The sequence below is a fragment of the Bactrocera neohumeralis genome, chromosome 2 (assembly GCF_024586455.1).
Source record: "Bactrocera neohumeralis isolate Rockhampton chromosome 2, APGP_CSIRO_Bneo_wtdbg2-racon-allhic-juicebox.fasta_v2, whole genome shotgun sequence".
NCBI lineage: Eukaryota > Metazoa > Arthropoda > Insecta > Diptera > Tephritidae > Bactrocera > Bactrocera neohumeralis.
In genome coordinates, this window is record NC_065919.1 from 24,134,109 (window position 1) to 24,155,458 (window position 21,350).

General features: G+C 37.0%; 1 protein-coding gene across 6 annotated transcripts in view; it reads right to left on the reverse strand.

Moving 5' to 3' along the window:
* The window catches only part of LOC126751095 (lachesin), a 180,192-nt gene that overhangs the window by 89,947 nt on the left and 68,895 nt on the right, over positions 1-21,350 (reverse strand). For all 6 annotated transcript variants that reach the window (XM_050461053.1, XM_050461052.1, XM_050461054.1 and 3 more), the window contains one exon: positions 10,415-10,466. The gene's annotated coding sequence lies outside the window, so the exon portion shown is untranslated. The remainder of the gene's footprint in view (positions 1-10,414; positions 10,467-21,350) is intronic.

The window sequence follows — 21,350 nt, forward strand, 5'->3', positions numbered from 1 at the left end:
AAGCACAAATGAGCGCATATGTATGTGTGTACGTGTGTCCACATGCGCACTTTGCCATTGCGGTCAATTGCGCCAGCAAATGGCCGGCGGGAATGTGCTGACTAACGGTAAATATTTTAGCAGGCCACGCGAGCAGGTCATTTTTCACGCACACCAATGAATAATGCAAAGCGCAAAGACAAACAAAAGCAATAAAAGAATTGCGGATAAAAAATAGTATATAGAAAGTTTGAAAAATACCGTTACACATAAATAAATCAAGAAGCAAATCTTGCGTGGAAAAAATCAAATTTGCAACCGCATAAAAAATGTACGCCCATAAATATATTGCCTGCTGGTGGACAACCTTTTCGCTTTTTGTCGCTTTCGTTTTCTTTGTTTCTGGGATATTTTGCGCTCTACACTGAGATATTGTGTTGGAGACTTGTGAAACATGACATATAATACAATACCTTAGTGGATAACAAGTGGACTAACACTATATAAGAGTTACGCATACGCGGGTTGCCTCTTATTTTTCCGGATTCGGAGAACAAAAATAAATATTAAACAACAAAAGTCGTTGGAACCAATTCTTCAATCACTTGGTTTCTTAGTTCATTTTTTACGTACGGGAATTAATTTGGTGACTTTGGCAAGTTGGCGTATATTGTGGGGTCCCTTTTTTGTGGATTAGGCAGAGCACACTTAAATTCCAATCGTCAGGCATGCTTTCGTCCGACCATATTCTACGAAGAAGCTGATGCATACTCCGCCGGCAATCCAATTCCTCCTGCTGCTTTGTTGTCCTTCAGCCGGGTAATTGATACTCGAACCTCTTCATAGTCGTGCAATAGAACATTTATTCCGGTGTTATGTTTTCACTGACGTTCAGTAAGCTGCAGAAGTGTTCCCTCCATAACTTCAGTATGCTTCAAACAGCAGTCACTATCTCACCTCTTTGGGTCTTACAAGAGTATGCTTTAGTCTTGAAACCTTCCGTTAGTCGCCGCATCTTTTCGTAGACTTTGAGAGTTTTCTCCTGTCGGCCAGTTTGTCAAGCTCTTCGTATTCACGCATTTCGGTCTCTCTCCTTTTTGTCTCCAAAATCTCGTTTTCATCTTCAACTCTCGGTATCTATCACACCCCGCGCGTGTTGTCGATTGTAACTTTACGAGGTAGGCAGTCTTTTTTCTCTTCGCTGCGACATGTCACTTCTCATCCTGCCAGCTATTCTTTTTCATTTTCCGAAAACCAATTGATTCATTTTTTGCTGTACGTAAGGAAATTTAACTTAAGATGCCGTCCAATATCTTCCTTATAGCCATAATGCATTCGCAATGGTCGCCATGAAAAATGAGGGCTTCCATCCGAGGCAGTTGTTTCTTTTTCATTGGGAGCGTTTTTTATGTGGCGGGTCGCAAAGCTCTGGGGAAAGATGGCTTCTTTGGCTACTTAGAGGATGCTTGGTTTTAGACCGGAAGTTGCGAACTCCTTGAGCTACATGTAAAAGATTCGTTTCTGACCACTCCCAAGTGAATGGCGCTCAGAGAACTTTTCTCCCTTACTTGGAAGTGCTTCGTGGGGGAATGACTTCTTTTGATCCGGCACATCTTAAAACACCCATACAATGGACTGAACCTTTTTTGGGCGGCTGCCAAATTGTATGGGATCCAACTCGAACACATTTTTTGTCAGTCAGTCAAATGCAATATTGAATGTATGCTAGTTCCACTAATGCCTATAGTGGTCTCAAGCTCACCATAGCAGTAAGTCACAAGACGATCTTCCAATATCAGTTTGCGCATAGCATCAATTGCTTCCGGTACAACAACAGATTTCGAACGATCTTCACGAAATTCGTCTTGGAGTGATCTACGAGCTCGATTGAATTCACCAGAGCATCGTTAAACACTGATCCCTGTTGGAGCTTCAACACCAAAAATTCAATTAAGTTCTATGATGCACTGTTGCTGCGTTAATCCACGTCGAAAGTTTTAAAAAATAATCGCCCGAAAATATTTGCGATCTAAGAGCAGTTTTTGGTCGAGAAGAATATTTTAAGTTACTGTAAACAACACAGATAGCGCTTGCATGTCAAAATCTACGGAGTATGTAAGACATCAAAAATATCGAGCTTTACGCTAAAGTTGTGTGTTGCCAGATAGGAATACTGGCGTTCCAAATCCTGAAATATAAAACGCAACCTACGTATGTATGCGTACACGAAGCGTACGCAACGAGCAACATAGCATGGCAACGCATAAAATAGAAGTGCATAGTGACTCAAAGAAGCGCATATCACGGAACATAACGGAACGTATACTCACATGACAGCATAGCACCACATTGTGCCGCATTGTAATGTCAACGCACAGCAGAACACCACCCGGCCAGCATGGTAATGACCTAATAAAAACTCCTAACTAAGTTACGACTACGAAAATATTTTCTTTTTTACTTTACCCAGCTTGTTGTTGTTGTACTTTATCACGCACACCATACACTTGTGCTTGCTTCCTGACAAAATAAGTTATGCAGCTGTACGTGTCTGCAGCATGAAAATGACCAACTTAACAAAAGAGTGGCACACACGCACACACACATGTATACTATAGTGGCCCACATCACTGACAATGCTTTCGATATCATTTCGTTGTATCTCTGACATTCGACATAACTTTCTCTGTTTTCCACTTACAATTCGTTATACTTAATATGTTTTGCCCAGTTCTACTAGCTTGTACTCTTGTATTTCTTTTCATTTTCAATTCATGGTTTTTCATTTTGCACTTCAACTTCCGGACTTTGACGAGCTGGCAGCAACCTTGCTCAAATATCAAAACTTTTCTCACCGTGGAAAACATTGTTCGGCCTGACAGCGTGATAAGAATCTCTCAAAGCAAATGCAGTGATTAAGTTTCTGCTCACAAAAAGTGACTCATATAGACATCTCTGTAGGTACTTATGTGCGTGTGTGTTTGTGTGTGTGTGCGTATGTGCGTTGTGGAGGAGTGAAAGATTACAATAAGGCTCAAGTTCTGTGAATGGTCAGTGAAAAGACAAAAGGAACGCTGCAAAACTACAAACAGAATAAATAACAAAATATATGAAAAAATACAAAAACAACAAATAAGAAAAAAAATTACAAAAACAAGCAAAAGAAGTTAGCTTTTCTTGCACCGTAGCTATTATGCCCTTCAAAAATAAAAAAAAGTTAAGAAAATTTAAGTTTCCATTCAAATATTTCGTTTTCATTGCTCAGTTTGTATGGCAGCTATATGCTACTTGCATAATCATCCGATTTAAAAAACTCGTTCGAATATTGTCGAATTTTTTTGGAGATTATATTGTTACCTTAAGCAGTAATCCATGCCAAATTTCGTGAAGATACCACGTCAAATGCGAAAGTTTTCCATATAAGTCCTTGATTCCGATCGTTCGGTTTGTATGCAGCTATATGCTATAGTAATCCGATCTGAATAATTTCTTCCTACATAACATTATTTCTATGAACAATAACTCATACCAAATTTCGTGAAGATATGTCGTCAAATGAGGAAGTTTCCCATGCAAGCATTTGATTCCGATCATTCAGTTTGTATGGCAGCTATATGCTATAGTAATCCGATTTGAACAATTTCTTCGGAGATTACATTGTTGCCTTGGAAAAAAGTCTATACCAAATTTCGTGAATATATCTGGACAAATGTGAAAGTTTTCCATACTAGCCCTTGATTTCGTTCATCCGGTTTGTATGGCAGCTATATGCTATAGTGTTCCGATATCGGCAATTCCGACAAATGAGTAGCTTCTTGAAGAGAAAATGACGTTTGCAAAATTTCAAAACGATATCTTAAAAACTGAAGGACTAGTTCGTATATATACAGGCAGACAGACGGACATGGCTAAATCGACTCAGCTCGTCATACTGATCATTTATATATATACTTTATATGGTCTCCAACGCTTCCTTCTGTGTGTTACAAATTTCGTGATAAACTTAATATACCCTGTTCAGGGTATAAAAATTACTGAACTAATCGTTCTTAAAATCTTTCAAAATAGGCTCCTTCTGTGTCGATTCAGCGGTGCCACCGTGATTTCCAAGCATTGAAGAATACATATGGAAGGCATTCTCCGGAATCGCCTTGAAAGCCGAGGTGCATGCTCCTTGGATCCCCTCCGCCGTCGCAAAATGCTCGCCTGTTGGGCGGCTGCGGAAGCGTTGGGATGCTGGCCTTAGTTAGGTAGCTGATCACAAGGAAGGCGCAATTTATGGTCGTCAGTGAGCACTTTTGGGAACATATCCACGCACACCTTTCGCATGTTCAAGTTTCCGTCACAATGTTATGAACCACAGATTTAACAACTGGGCAATTAAATGAATACTTAGTCGACGGTCTGAGTTCAAAACTTTGCGCACACGAGTCACATTCTCGGTGTTTGTCGTAGTCGCAGGTCTCCCAGCATGGTCTTTATCAGCGACCTCTGACTGGCCCTCCAAAAAGGCTGGTGCCATCGAAACACACAACTTCTTGTTAAAACAACATCTGGGTAAGCCTGCTTGATCATATCAAACGTTTCTGTCGCAGATTTACTGAGTTTCATACCGAATTTAATCGCGTATCTCCGCTCTAAAGAACGCTGCTTTTTCGACTTGCATCACTCACAGAAACACATCGCGCGAAAATGTTTGTCCTGACTCTACAGGTGCTCGGAGATAACAGACCAGCCGCTCGTTCGTTAGCTAGAAACGCCCTCTACCGAATCCAGTCGGTGCGCGCATGCTCCAAAGTACAGTCACGCGGAAGAAAATCAGTCCTATTACTTTCCGGACAAACCTTTAGACATGAGATCGGTAGTGACCAGAAATGAAGGGCACGTTTCCCTGTGCAAAATCGGGAGACTAGTTTGCGTATATAAAGACAGACAGACAGACGAACAAGACTAAATTCAAGCAGCTCGCCATGCTGATCTTTTGTTGTATATATGGGGTATATATATATTTTATATAACCTCGTGGCTAACTTAATATGCTTTGTATATGATATTAATACATCAACATGGACACACATCTCTCACACATCACGGGACAGACATCTCTGGTTCAATGAGATAATACGAAGCTCAGAGAGAAGAGACCACTTCGGCATGCATGGCAAGTCAGGAGATACGAGTACAGTAAACAATCTTTGGAATGCGTCTAGGCAGAACAATAAGCCCATATCTATACTCGTATGCCCACCAATTTTAAGCAGCAGCGGCTATTGGTGCAGGACCAATGCAGAGAAAGCCGAAGTGTTCGGTTCAGAAAATTTCATGGCACAATTGAACAACGTAATAGAATGGAACACTTTAAAACTGATGTTATGGAAAATAATAAATATTGCTGTACTGTGCTCCTTGATGGCGGCCAAGCATTTGACAAAGTCAAAAAAGTTTTAAAGCAACAACTTCCTAATGCCTTTTTATTTACTGTTAAAGTCTTATTTGCACAATCGGACGTTTTACATTAGTTGCCAAGATGCTGAGTCGGATTTGAGACCTGTTTGTGCTGGCGTGCCCCAAGGCAGTGTACACGCCCCTGTGCTCTACATTCTTTATATAGCCGACCTTCTAATGGTCGACTTTGACTGCACAATGACGGCAACCTATATTTTTGACACTAAACTGCTAGCATCAAGTGGCAACCCTAATATTGCTTCCAGAAAACTGCAGATGCAACTGTTCCAAATGGAACATTGGTATCAATTCCTGAAAAGTTCGTACAAGTAGTATATACTCTCAAGCACAAAAATTGTCCTCGAGTGGCTTTATATGGTCAGTTGTTACCAACAAACACATACGCAAAATATTTGAAGAGGCGCACTTGGAAAAACTACATAAAAATAAAAAGAACGCAGCTAAGATTAAGTTGGTGCAGCCCTACTGGCTCTTTAGGTCAAGTTCCCGTCTCAGTCTGAAGAATAAATTGCTAGTTTATAAGGTAGCACTTAGGCCGATCTGGGCGTATGGAAATAATGTCCTTCACCGGGGTCTAAAGTTGTCTACGGAGGCTGCTATATATATTTCAGGCCTAGGCAACACTAAGTGTTGCCAGGTGCAATCTAACATTTCCATTGGAAAGTTTGACATTTTTTAGCATAACATCACTCAGAACGTTTTGTCATTTAATCGTGAATTGTTTTATTTACAGGCAATTAAAAAATTCATCTCGGCCAAAAAATGGAATTAACTCGTGAACATTTTCGTGCGATAATTTTTCACAACTTTCGACGTGCATTATCGTACTGTAAAGGAAACAATCCAAGAATTTAGTAGACGTTATCTCTTCCGTTTGGGGAGTTATGAAAATATACATATTTGTTATTCAACTGCTGGACAATAGTTTACAATGTAAAATATTGAAAAGGTTCCACGCGCCGGATCTCCCCTTTCGGTTTAATTAATATTTAAAATTATATTTTACTTGTTTGTTTCTGATTTTTTTAATCACTTAATGTCATACTGCCATAATTTCATCCTCGTTGTGTTTTGATGAAATTTATTAACTGTTTTTTTTTTTATTTAAACAGATTCTAAATATATTGAAATTCATAATAAAAAAAGATAATAACTCCGATGAGCATCACTAAAGGAAAATTTATCATCGACTTTGACGTGTTTTTTCGGTTCGGAACTTGCCTTCCATATTATACCATAGAATATTATAAACATTCTCTCTACTCTTGTCATATTTTGGAGCAAGCAGTTCAGATGCGCTGAGGATTAAGAGGTTAGGGGTAGTCAGAATTTTCAAAAAAATAATTTTTTTTTGCATTTGCTTTAAGTGTAATATCTTAAAAGTATTCTCTGAAAATTTCATGTTGATCCGATAATTAGTTTCTGAGTTATTCGAGAAATAACAAAGAGAGCTCAGGCACTTCAAAAAATTTTTCAGTAGATTTTAATGAAATTTATACAGTTTTTAGAATACATATAGGGTTTTCACAAGTCTCATAAAGTTATAAGTTTAACGATTCCAAAACATAGTGACAACTGTAATTCACAACCGCTCAGTAGATTTCAAATTCGTAAAATTATAAAGCTTTTAGAATACATTTTTTTTTTTCACAAGTCTTACGATGCTTTATAAGTTATAACGATTCCAAAACATAGCATTGAGAATTGTAAATGTGTAAACTCATTTGTGTATGAAAACCAACAACAATTTTTTTAAACAAAAAAATTTATAATTTTACGATTTCACGATGCTTTACGACGGGTTGTGAGTACCCCAATAATAAACTCGCGCCTGATCGAAGGATTTTTTTTTAATTGCGATTTTTTAAGACCAATTAACTGTTGATTTTTTCCCAAAATTTAGACAAAAATTTCCTGAGGCCGCCATTTTGTTAATTTTGAAAAAAAAAAAATAAAATCCTTCGATCAGGCCCGGGATTATCTATTTATAAAACTATTTTTTTCTGTCCGATTGATTTTAGATGAATCTCCAAGGACTTATGGTTGTCACCGCAAGTACGTTTTTTTGAAACAGGGTCAACACAAACAACTATAACTTTGGAAATAAAATCTTTTTTTTTTTTTGAAATTTTCGTGACTTAAAGTCAACACATTCTGTAATAATGCCATATTACTACTTTTGTAAAATAACACGATTTAATAGCAAAAAAAAATACTGAAAATTCTAATTTTTTCGTGCCTCTGACTACCCCTAACCCCTTAAAGTAAGTTATTCGATACAGCTTTGTATAGACTTAAAGTTTTAACTACCAACTTACACTCAGAGCATTTTTATACATATATATTTAAAGAGAGTTCAGAATGAAGTAAATGTCTCCTCAATATTTGTAAAAGTTTTTGTACTCCATGAGCGTATTACGACAGCTTTCCGAACCGTCTTAAACTGTTTCACTGAGAAATATATATTATTTATAATTTTTCTTAATTTTTTAATATTTTTCAAGTATTTTAAAAGATGCCTGATATAACCGGGAAGCCTCGTATTTTGTCAAACAAAGAAAATCTTTGTGCATTCTGTATATACAATTTGCAGTATATATATATCTACGGTATGCTGTATGCTGATTAGATGAATGGCTGCTGCGTATTTCAGCAGCACCGTACAGAATGCATTTAAAATATCCTATATATATATATATATATATAGATATATACAAAACATACATATATAGATTGTGTTCTAAACCTGCGTCCTTCAAACTGATATCTGTATCAACATTTCAGGAATTCAAGCACACACGCACGGGTGCACGGACATTCGGACCTGCGAGCATTCGGACATTCCTCTGACACCAACATGATGTTGGAATTCATCCATTACCGCTGGCTGCATTCCAAACCATTCTAAGTCATTGTAATAAACGAAATCCGAATAAATTGCATTGTGTGAAAAGGCCATACATTGAGTGACTGATTAAGGACGCGGTGCGGTCGAAAATTATGACCGAATTAGCACACACACACACACGCAAACAGTGGAGAGCTGACCGAGCGGTGTTATTGCCGCGCTGATAATATTGATGTTTATTACAAAGGTGTATTACATGCACATACCCACATATGTTGTATATGAATACCAGTTACAATAGCATTGCATACCTTTAGGGGCCGAAAGATAAGTGTATGCTCATCACAGGCACACATACAGACCCATTTGCCAGCACTTGCCCAAACAAAGTGAAGTGGAATTTAGAAGTTTGCTGTCATGATGCGAACATAAACAACAACAACAACCAACAAAGCAGTAACAACAACAATTGCTCAACGAAAAAGCAACGAAGTGCAAAAGGTGACGCAGACCGTACAGTAATTTGCTGCTGCCTATATTCAGCACTGTTGTTGTTGTTGTTGTTGCGTTCGGTGTAAAGTTATCGCATTTAAAATATCCTGCAGCAAAGGATGTGGCCACCAAGCAAAACAAAGGCAATACATACGTCTGCTAGAATAGACAGACAAAAGGGGCTAAGACACACACACTCACTCACACACATATAGAAATAAATGGATTCGCAACAGTGTTGCCAGAAAATGCGCCGCTGGCTTACTACCCATATTAAGAGAGGCAGCGGAATATCAAATCGCATCAGCAAAAGTTAGAAAATTGTGGAAAAACGAGATTTTGTTATTTGGTAGAAAGTTCGCTAAGTGAAGGGATGTCGGAATTCGACAACCTTTTAAAATACCTACATTTACATGCTGTTAACAAGGGATAATACAATAAACTTGGATTTAATACTTTTCGACATGACTGTATGTATAATTTTTTGGTATTGTAAAATTTAACCTAATTTCGGAATTTTTCCAAAAAGAGTTGCCACATATCAGGTATGCATTTTTGTGTTGCCGGAAATTTATTCAAGTTTTCGTGAACCAACGCAGAAAGACTAGAAAATAGAACCGAATACACCTTTAATATAATGGTTTGCAAAAAAGTCTTGCGGTATTTTTATTAATTTTTTTTTTATTGAAATTGAAATGAATTTTTGATGACTCATGCCCAGCTCTTGACCGATGCTAGGCTGCTACTATGTCGGTCTCTTTCGACCAATTCAGCGATTTTATCGCAATTTTCGACAACAGGCCTTCCGGAGCGTGGCGCATCTTCGACCACCTCTACACCAGAACGAAAACGTTGAAACCATCGTTGTGCGGTGGAAATGGTGTATCGGGTCCATAAACTGCACACATTTTATTGGCGGCTTGAGATGCATTTTGCCTTTATCGTAGTAGTACTGTAAAATATGCCGTATTTTCTCTTTATTTTGCTCCATGTTTGCGACGCTATAACTCACGAACGACTTAAAAGAAACGACAATCAATCAATCAAACACGTGTAAGCGCGTGAAATGAGCTTTCCAAAAAGGTATAGCATGACCCGATGTGACGAATAAAACTAGAACTACGCGCTTTCAGCGCCAACTAGCGAAAATACCGCAAGACTTTTTTGACAACCTATTATTTTAGGTTCAAATTTTATTGAAATATTGATCAGCGAAATTATAGTGAAGACACTGGACAGACATTTCAAATAGTTGTTTTTTTGTCAGACATGCGAAATCAAACAATACTCGAATTCGTAAAACTTTGATATGCGATTTTATAGTCTCATATCCATGAGCATTATTTCAAGTTAAGTTTTCGTGAATTTCCACTAAAGATCAAGACATTATAATAAATACATTAATTTAGCCTATGTATCATAAATCCTAACTTTATTTAAAGAAAGAAATTAATTATGAAGGCGATAAGGGTACAAAGTACGGAATGGTCCATATATAAACAGATTTGTCTTAGAATCTTTAATATATACAAATCAAAGAAAAAATTTTGTTAGCATCTAAAGAAAGAGTAAATCATAAACTTTAAACTGTAATCAACATTTCATAATGAAAGAAGTTCTTTTACTCACCACTTATATTTAGAGTTCCGCTCTTTGTTTCCTTACACTTTCTGGCTTGGTCCTGCAAAAATTGAGGTAAGAGATATATATTAGAAATAAAATAAATTAATTAACTAAAGTGGTTTCGCTAAGGAAAATTTAACTATGTAATTTATTGCAAAAAAAAAAATTTTGGCGCATAATTATAAATTATGAACTTTTGGAACAAACTTTCAGTTCAATTTCAATTTTATTTTAAGCTTGGTGTTTTCAATTTCCAGTAATTACACAAATTTTAAGTGAAATTTTGACAGTTTGTTCAAATTTATAATTCTAAAATGTAGTAATTACACAAAAAATTTTTTCTACAATTATTAAATGCAGATGATGAATTATTCTCAACAAATTTGTATATACTGACAGTATTCAACAATAAGTTCTGGGTTATACGTGGTACTGCAACAACGAATATAACGGAACTGTGTGTGAACAGGTTAGAGGTCTTCTTGAACAAGTTCAAGTCTTTTATTATTACAATATATCAATGATTGAGGAGAATTATAACAACTAGACAATAATTTAATGCTTTTAACAGACCTTAAAGTTTTGACAAATTCATGAGAAAACGTTTAATTGACAACCCATTCGGTTATATTATGTAAACTGTATTATATACACGGTGCAAAAAAGTGCGAAATATATATATTTAAAGTTTTTTTCTAGATTGATTGGAGAGTGCTTCAGGCGAGACTATAATGACAGAATATATCGATACTATCCAAATTCTGCATAAATTGCTCGTGACTGGGGTAGTCCAGAGCTCATTGAAATTATCGTAGGTCACCAACTTGTTGCCAAGTCAAACCACAGAGAAATTTTGTGAAGAACACGGGAACAGTATAAACTCACTGCTGAAGCACTGAAGACTGCTGTAAAGTAGAGCATGAGTGGTTACTCCATTTTTGGAGGTGAGCCATCGTGGGCTCCAAATATTTTGAATATGATTTCTATAGTGATATCTCATATCCGCAGATATATTTTATACTTATATAATTTCGTTCGTTCTTAGACAAACGCTTTCTTCCAACAGCTCGAGTTGAAGGTTTAGTTTCATTTCTCAGACTTGAGCTGAAGCAAAAATATTTCAAAGGGTCTAAATGTTACGCTGATAGTATGTACTTTGTACCTGTTTCAAGATGGCGTCACTAAAATCAAACATAATATGGATTTTAACCTTAACCTTCAAAAGGCGCCACTAAAAATTTGACGGGCAAAAACTTGGCTTAGATGACTAGCCTTCGGGCTCTGGCCCAGGAATATCACTCACAAAGATTGACATGCTAAGTTGAGAGTGGTGAATTGAGCAGCGAAGACGGTGAACGCAGTGGACGCTCTAAAGGGGTTGTAAGCGACGAAAACAGCAAAAAAGTACACAAAATAACTTTCTATAAAATTAAAGTTGTTCGAGATAGCAGGCACTCTAAAGATATCAGCTGATGGCTTACATCACATCATTCACCAATATTTGGGTATGAGAAAGCTCTGTGCAAAGTGGGTGCCTCGCGAGCTTACTATTGACCAAAAACAACGAACGAGTTGATGATTCGGAGCAGTGTTTGGAGATGTTTAAGCTTTATAAACCCGAGTTTTTGTGTCGATATGTGGCAACGGATGAAACATGGCTACATCATTTCACTCCGAACTTCAATCGACAATATTTTAGGATGCTCATGAAATAATTTTTATTGACTACTTTGAAAAGAAAAAAAACGTGTCACAAGTCAGTGAAAACGATAGAAATCTGTGTATTGAGCTTCGAATAGCTTCTCCAGATCTGGCGACCATTTTCAGTTCTCAGATCTCAAAATAAAGCTCGATGGGAAGAAGTTTGCGTCGAAAGAAGATGTGATCTTCGAAACTGAGGCCTTTTTTGATAGCAAAAGACATATCATACTACAAAATTGGTATCGAAAAGGGTCTCTATAATTTGTGGGCACTCTCGAAGAGAACTATGTTGAATAAACAACCTTACCAAAAAAAAACTGTTTTACTCTTTTAAGCCAGGGACTTTTCAATTGTCCTATTGCGATGAGCCCTTTGCTGATATAGTAGAGGAATTTTGCAAGAAAATAAGATTATTAGAAATATTTTTTTTTGCTCTTTGCTCTTTTGCTGTTTGCTGTGAATTTTGAAAATAATTTAAATATTTTATCACGAACTGTTTACTCACTTTCACGCTGATTGAGTGTTAAAAGTATCTCGGAAATCGGCTCAAAGGGTTCTACAATGTCTCAAGCAAGAGCAAATTGGAAAAAATATCTAAAAATGTAATCTTAGCTTGAGCTATGTTTTTTATTCGCTTTCAAAGTGCAGCTAAATTGAATTCAATTCTCAAATATACGCAAAACGTAAAACACATGTAACGGTATATTTTGAAATTATGCGCTTTAATGCTATCTAAGAAGTATCACCGCTTTTCGGTTATATATCAGTTAGCCCTTTCTGAGTATATTAATATTAAAGTGCTTCCTCTTTAACTGGAAACTTAAAATGGCCTCAAAACATAAAATCGCTGTAACGGTATATTTCGAAACACAATTATAGTACGTCCTTACTGGCGTTTCCTGTGTGTTAGCAACAATTTCCGCTTGCCAACCAGCACTTTCCTGAAATTACACTCGTCATGTGATTATTTATGAAACTAAAATTCATTGCGGTCAATTATTTTGCGCGCACATATTTGCAAGTCACTGTGGGAACACAGACATACACACATATTAGTATATATATATATATATATTACAATTTATATATGTACATAAATAAATCTGTGCGTATAATCAATCGACCGCAACGCTGAGGCAACAGAGCATACAAGCGCACGCAACCGCCGCCACCGCAGTGGATAGAGAGAATGCCCACACACACACATACGCGCACGCCTGCACGCTTACATATACGCCTGCCTTAAACAAGTTCCAATACAAGCGCAGTGAAACGTGTCTTAACACACTCTCCCACAAACTTGCCAGCAGCCATTGATAACTGATAGCCGCTCGTCTGCGAGTGTGTGTGTGTGTGTGCATGCGCGCCGAAAAGCACGCAATCATGCACACCTACAAAGCAAACATAATTGATATCGTAATCAATTCAAACTCGAAATCTAAATCTTAAGCTCTGCGCGCCAGCTCAACGGAAGCGCCGTAAATATGCAACGAACCCACAAGCGAGCAGCGAAGCAAACGCCTTCGACTCGCACAAGCCGTCGACCGTGACGCCGTCTTCGTCTGCACGCCGCTATCTTCCAGCAGCCGTTTACGATACGCGCAACAAAAGAGTGATTTGAGTGGGTCGCGGAGGGTGAGGTTAACTTGAAATCAGAAAAATTCCTTGCGAATCCGGCGAGTCATCGCACAGCAGGGGGCAAATTGGTTGTGGTAGAGGGAGAGATGGCGGAAGAAAGCAAAAATATGCGCAAAGGCAGAGAAATCCTCCGACATTGTGACGCATTCGCACACAAAACGAAGCGAAACGAGAGCTGAGTGTGTGTGTGTGTGTGCTAGTTTGTAACTGCAGGTGAATTGTTATCGGCGCAAGAAGAATTGTATATATGAGTGTGTGTGTGTGTGTGTGTGTGTGTGGAGGAAAATATATTTCAACTCGCTTGTAACGCAATGCACCGCAACCCCCACTTGGCCTGCGGAATCCCCAAGCAATAAAGTGTACAAATATTAGACCTAATACCATTGAGACGGCAAGTCGAGTTGCCTGCAACAACAATAACAATGCACGAGTGTACAAAATAACAATATATGCGAGCACAACAACAGCAGCTACAAAAGAAAAAAACGAGAAAAGGCCATAACCTCTGGAAATGATAATGCAAACATACATGCATACATCCACGCACACATTCGAAAACATACAGACAACAACAGCAACCGTCCAAAGTAATCTTAAGAAGGCAACAACAATAAAAATAAACAAGCTGCCAGCTATCGAGCGCATGAAGGCAGCTGAGGCAGAACCGACAGAACAAAACGGCAAAAAGTGCAACAAAAACAACAGCAAATAGTTAAATACAAATAAAAACGTAAACGAAAATGAAATGAAATTGTATTGGCAACAAAAAAGGCAAGAAAATTACAAATATAAATACACTAAGCATACTTGCAGGCGCACAAGCAATTGTTTGCCGCCCACAGCGCGTGCTTGTGTGTGTGTGTATGCGTGTGCGTGTGTTGGATGAAATGAAAATGCTGAAGGTAGAAAACAAACAACACAAATAATGAAAACAAGCAAGGAAAAATTGCAGCAACAACAACAGCAACAAATGCTGCGGTGCAGAGCAGCAACCAAACAATAACAAAAAGCGCACAAGAAAAAGCAAAACTAGCAAATATAAAGAAATATACGATGAGAAAATAAGAAGCAGCTGAAGACGAGGCAACCGCCGAGGCAGCAGAGGCAATAAAATGAATTGTGGCGCCACTGCGCTGCTGCGCCAAAGTGCCAGCAATGGTTGTGGCAAGTGCAACCGCAAAGACAACAACAACAACAAAAACAAATCCAATAGTATTCGGTGCAGTAATGGCATACACGTCTGTTGTAAGCGAGGAGCAGTTAAAATTGCAACAACAACAAAACCAAAGGCAACAATAACAACAACAATTAAAACAAAACCAACAACAAAAATATTTTTTCCCCTGTTGCAAGCGTAGAGCAGTTAAAATTACAAAAACAAAATCAAAAGCAACAACAATTAAAAAACAACAACAACAACAATATATATATATATTTTTTTTTTTCAAATAACAGTCGCTGCAACATCACAATCAAACACTGCTGCGGTTGGCGGCAATATGTGCTGTGCAACAACAATTATACGCGTGGCAACATGCAGCATGCCACATGCAACAAAGCAGACTAAGTAAGTACGTACGAGTGAGTGGAGAAACATTTATTTATTTGTTGATTTATTTAACCAATGCACAACAGTGGAGAGGCCACATGCTTTGCTGACAAGTTATTGCTGGAAATTAGTTGCGCTCGTAACTGTGGCGAGTGTTGCATGCTTTCGTCTCAAGAGAGCAGCAGCGACGTGTTATTCGAATCACACGTTGATTACTATGAGTTGCAGCTTTGGTCCCAGGATTTCGGTACGATATAAGTTTGGTGTTTATGGAAAGGAAATTTCGAAAAATGGGGTTTTTTTTGATTTGGACACCGAAGACAAGCTTCGCTGGCTTGTTAAACTCTTTTTGTAGCAGAAAAACATGCACATAATCATATTTTTTCCTAATTGCTCTCTTTTTTGACGATTTAGGTTCACTGTTTTTAAGGTAAAATGTTTAAAGTAAATTTAATAGTAGAGAGGCTCGAAACCCTCAAAAACTCTAACCCTAAACACAAAATTTCCCATTAAAAAAAAACCCAAGCTGAAAAAGTAACAGTGCAAGAAAGAAGAAAGGAGATCAGAGGAAGGGGATCAGAGAGGAAAAAAGAAGAAAGGACAAAAGAAATTTAGAAAGGAAAAGAAAGGAGTTCGCTGCGAAATCCGGATGTGTGTTCCGATCTTATTCTAAGATCATGTGTTGCTGAGCACCAAGCTCAATGAGAGCTTCCCGATTTCAAACTAAGATTCGTTCTATGGACTCTTGCTAGCTTATTTCAGGTTGAAGTATGTGTATTGTATATTTCAAAATTTTTTTTCAACTCTTATTGTCGCTGGAATTTTTAAAGTTTGAAAAGCCAACTTTATGAGTATGTGATGGTAATTTTTGAGAAATTAAAATTAATTGGTGAAATTTTATTTTGAATGAAAAAATTAAAATTCCTATGTTAAATGTATGGGAATCTAAAAAAAACAATAGCGACCCCTTATAGCTAAGCTACAGCGCCTGGCTTGAGGGAGGATTTTTTGTTTGTCAATCACTAACATTTGAGGAGGTAAGAGTTGAAAAAAAAATTAAAAAAATTTTTTTGAAGCACCCTAATGTATATTACTAGGTAAAACCTTATTATGTTTAAATATTCAAAATATTTATTTATAGAATAGTTACTAAAAGAAATGCACCTGTGAGGGGTATCATAGCTTCGGTCCAGCCGAAGTTAACGTTTTTTTTTTGTTTTCTGATATCTTCGCTTGTGCTTGATTTGTATGTATGGTGTTGTTTGAAAGAATAATATGTGCTTTAAAATGTCATATATGGAGAGTGGGCGCGGTTTTACCCCGATTTCGTCCACTTTCAAACCATGATACTATATTATAAATATATCAAGATAATATTATGCATTGAATTCGCTTTAAATAGTTGTAGTAATTGTTGAGGCTTGATGTTGTGCTAAAAGTGGGCGGTGACACGTCCGTTTCACAATTTTTACACCGATTTAATGGAACACAGTCTCTACCAATTATTTCCGAGAGTTATAATTTCATCATACTTTCCTCAGTGTAAATCGAAATTAGCTGCAATTTGGTGAATAATGAATTATACTTTACAGCGGAGTGAGGTCGAAATCAGGGTAACGGCGATACCAAAACAACCATTTCGCTAAAAATATAATTAGATACAAAAAATTTGCTCATGGAACATAATATCAAATCGGGTGAATTACCGATTTCATTAACGACTTCTAAATGTATAATAAGTTTAAGAAAAATCAGTTGTCATTCGAAAGAAGAAAAGTAACTAAAATAAAATGTTTTTAAAAAAGTGTTTCGAGGGGCAAAGTCTAAAATTAAGTGTGACCCTTTTAATATTGAATAGAAATATGACGATGATCACATTTTTATTATGTCGATGTAACGGCGAACACTTGCAAACTGACGAACAAAATAAATGTTAAGTAATATGTTGAAAATAAAAAATAAGAAATTTACGTGAGGTGAGTTTGGATAATTTGATTAATTGCGGCGTGGTGGCGTGGCAAAAAATAAGTATTAAATAGTAAAAATGCAATCGTTTGAACTAGGATACATAAAAAAATAATTTTTTCAGTAAATGGTGAATTATGATGTGGTGAGTTTTGGTAAGGTGAGATTTGGCGAGGTGAGTATAGGTGTGGTGAGTTTTTATGTGGTAAGCTAGATGTGGTAAGTTTTCGTGTACTGAATTCAAGCAGTACATTCTAGGACAATATGTTTCTTTTAGATTTCATTAGAGCTACTTTTCAATAGAAGCATGCTTTTAGAGGAATTTTAACAAAAGAAAACTGGTTTTTGAGGTATACTGCCTTAGATGATGTTTCAAAACTGAAAAGTTTAGTTTCTTTTACCGATACATCTCTCTAGTTGAAAGCGATATTCTCCAAATTCACTTCCGCAATATCACAAAACTACTTTACTTGAACGCACTTTCTATATGTATTCTAAGCAACAAATTTAAATATTCTTTTTAAACTATAAAACAACGCGTAACATTGACACGTCAACCAAACTTGACATGCCGTCAAAGTTGCGCTCTATTAAAAAGTTCGGAAGCAAACTACACAACCAGCAAGTTGCTTAAATGGAAACTTCGAAACCTTTTTTGCGCTGAAATGTTGGCAGACGGAGTGCAGAAAGCAGAAGAAATGACAACAACGAGTGGAGAATTATCAAAATAGTCAATGTAACAGCAGGACAAAATAATGTCATCAATATGCAAGACACACTCACACTCGCGCGAGTTGTACTCTTACACACATACAGCCGAGCAATGAACCACATGTGCCACTGTGATAACGGTAAAGTCGATAAAGTGTGCCTGTGTGTGATAATGCAGCGAACGTAAGAAAAACCCCAGTCGAAGAAAAATAAACAGCCGAAAAACGAAACAATAGCACACACCCACACACACACACACGCATACAAAACTATATGCGTACACAGAAGGCAAGGCTCAAGGCAAGTGTGTGGCAAAGAGCGTACAAATAACGGTAAAATGAGAAGGAATCGAAAAAAAAAATGGCACACAGAAGAAAATAATATTTTGTCAAGCAGGCAGCAGTCATGCAGGCAGGCAGGCAGGCAGCCAGCCAAGCAGGAAGCAAAGAAATATTGCGAAAAGCATGCGTTGCTCGTATGTTACGTATACGACGAGGTGGCTAACCGCCAACAAGCCCACACAGCTGTTAGGCAGCAGCAGCACCACTTGCTAGCCGGGATAGCGGCGGCATGTGGCGGCATGTGGCGGCATCAGCACTCAAGTGCAGGTAGCAAGATAAGCAGGCCGGGCCACAGTCATGGCTAGACTGGCGATGGTTGGTCTGGTTGCTCTGGTGACTGTGACTATGGCGGTGACTATGAGACTGACGTCTGTGCACTGTTACAGAAGCAACAATACTCGGTAACTAAGTTGCAATGAGTGTGTGTGTGAGCGTGTGTTTGTGTGTTTATGTATATATATTTGTAACTGTGAATGTATGTCATCGTATATACATAAATATACATATGCATGTGTGTCTTCGTATATATTCGTTTCGGCAATGTACATGGTAGTGTGAACTGAAGTTATGACCGTTGTCGCCCTGTGTCACATGTGTCTGGCCTCAAAGCCAACGGCCATGTACGCACACACAACTAAATACATATATTCACACACATACACATGAAGTGTTGCCTTTCGCGCATTAGTGTGTGACATGAAAGGAAGTTGTGCTGCCACACCAGCATAAGAACTCAAATAATTATAGCGCACACTCACTCATCCATATGTATGTATGTATTGCTGTTCATATGCGTAAAATGATTGCGCCTGGGAGTATGCAATGTGGTAATAACTTGCCTGTTCGGTTAATGATTGGTGGAAGTTAATTTGTTTTTTATGGAAAATACCATTTGCATACGATTATATACTTAAGTCTATGTGCCACTGTGATTGCCATTTCATATTTTTTCCTTAATGACTCTGGCAGTTACATATATGTATATATGGCACTTATGTACATATGTATATGTGTGCTTAGTGGGCTTAGCGCAATCAAGTTCAGTTGAGTGGAGTTTACTCAAATTATAACCACTTTAAAGTGTTATTTTCGTAGTGGAGAAATTTTAAGATATATTTTCGGCGTTGATTTTGATGGTGAGCCATGTAAACGAGCCAAAGTCAGTTTTGAAAAGTTTAGAGTTGAGCTGTATATAGTGTATTTTTCTTGCCTATTTGCATAACAAAATCGGTTGTAAATATATATGTATATTACTTAGAACTTTATAACTCAACTTTACTTTTGTGCCTTGGAGACTTATGAAAGAAAATAACTAAAATTGGTGTTTCAACAAACAAAAATCACAGTCCGATGCGGTCAATTGGGCCCGACCGACTTTTAACGGATTTTGCGTACATACCCTACGCAGATATGAAACGTCTACAAAATGATGGAAAAATTAATCATCATTATTAATCAACTAAAAAACTATTTTTATAAAAAAATAGTCAAAACCAAAAAAAAAAATATTTCTATAGAAAAAATAATTATTTATATAATAATTAACACTACAGTTAGATACCGAAACAACCATTTCGATGAACCTCAAATCTGGAGAATTACAGATTTCATTGACGACTCTTAAATGAATAATAAGTTGAAGGGAGGGTAAGGTTTCCATGATAGAAAAATGACTTTTTTGAAAATAAATTTCTTAAATATGGATTGAGTAATTTAATTTTATTATAACCTTTTGTACATTATTGAGCATACTTTTGATAATGTGGAATAATTTTTCTTTCGTCACTATATACATTTTAGACGCGTTTTTCTCAAAACTTCTATTTTTTCAAAGTCCGTGTTCACTGCCATTTTAAAACTGCTTGACCGATTCATTTCAAACTTTATACACATTTTTTATATATAAAATACCGTATCGTTAGCAATTTTTTTTACATTAAGGGTGTTTTTCACCCACAAAATGGTGTAATTTTTTAGTGGCAAATAGCAATTTTCACTTTAAATGGCTGCCAAAAAATTTTAAATTAAAAAAGATTATCAGGGAATGATTAGGGGAGATATGATTTTAATTTGACTAATTTTTCTTGGTTTTTTATTTTCGAGAAGCTCTGTTACCAGCTTATACTTCAATATTTCTGCATAAAAAAATTAAATCAAAAACCTTAAGTAAGGAAAATTAGCTGCCATTCGAAAGATGAAAAAATACAAAACGTGTTTAGAAATGTGTATTGAGTGGGAAATTCTAAAAGTAAGTACAACCACTTGCAAAATGACAAACAAAATATATTTAAGTAATATGTGGAAAATAAAATATAAGAAATATTGAGGGAGGTGAGTTTATGTGTGGTGAATTTTGGTGTGGTGAGTTTTGGTGAGATTAGTTTAGGTGTGGTGAGTTTTTATGTGGTGAATTTTGGCCTGGTAAATTATATGTGGTAAGTTTTCGAGTGATGAGTCTTCGTGTACTGAATTCAAACAGATAAAGTACTATATAGCACAATTAAGGTTACTTTTACATTTCATTATACAATGTTCGGACCGACATTGAAAACTTCTTGAAAACACATTTGTGGGTTATGGAATCTAAGTCGTTCGAACCAACAATGTGTGTTTTCGATGAGTTTTCACTGACAACTGACAAATTTATTTGTTTGTTTACATTTGAGCAACGAGTATGGTAAGTTTTGGATGCCTTAATATAGGCCCGCGAAGAGCACTAATTTTGTTTTGCCATAATTCAATGAGTAGGGCTTCTCCCCTATCACTCCACAAATTTCTTTTTTTGTATTTTTGCTTTTCCATTTTTAAATATCAATAGGGGGATTCTCTTGCTCTTGCAAGATTGCACGATGACACAAAATGCAAAAATCCTATACCGAAATATGCAAGGCCAAGAGATCACCCATTGCAGAATCTAGTTATATATGATTTCTGCGTGTGTTTGTTTGTTGTTGTGCCGTTGCACCCAGAGGAAAATTCTGCAATTCGTGCGCCGTGAAAGGGTTTTGCAACCTAATGTGACAATATCAAGTGACAG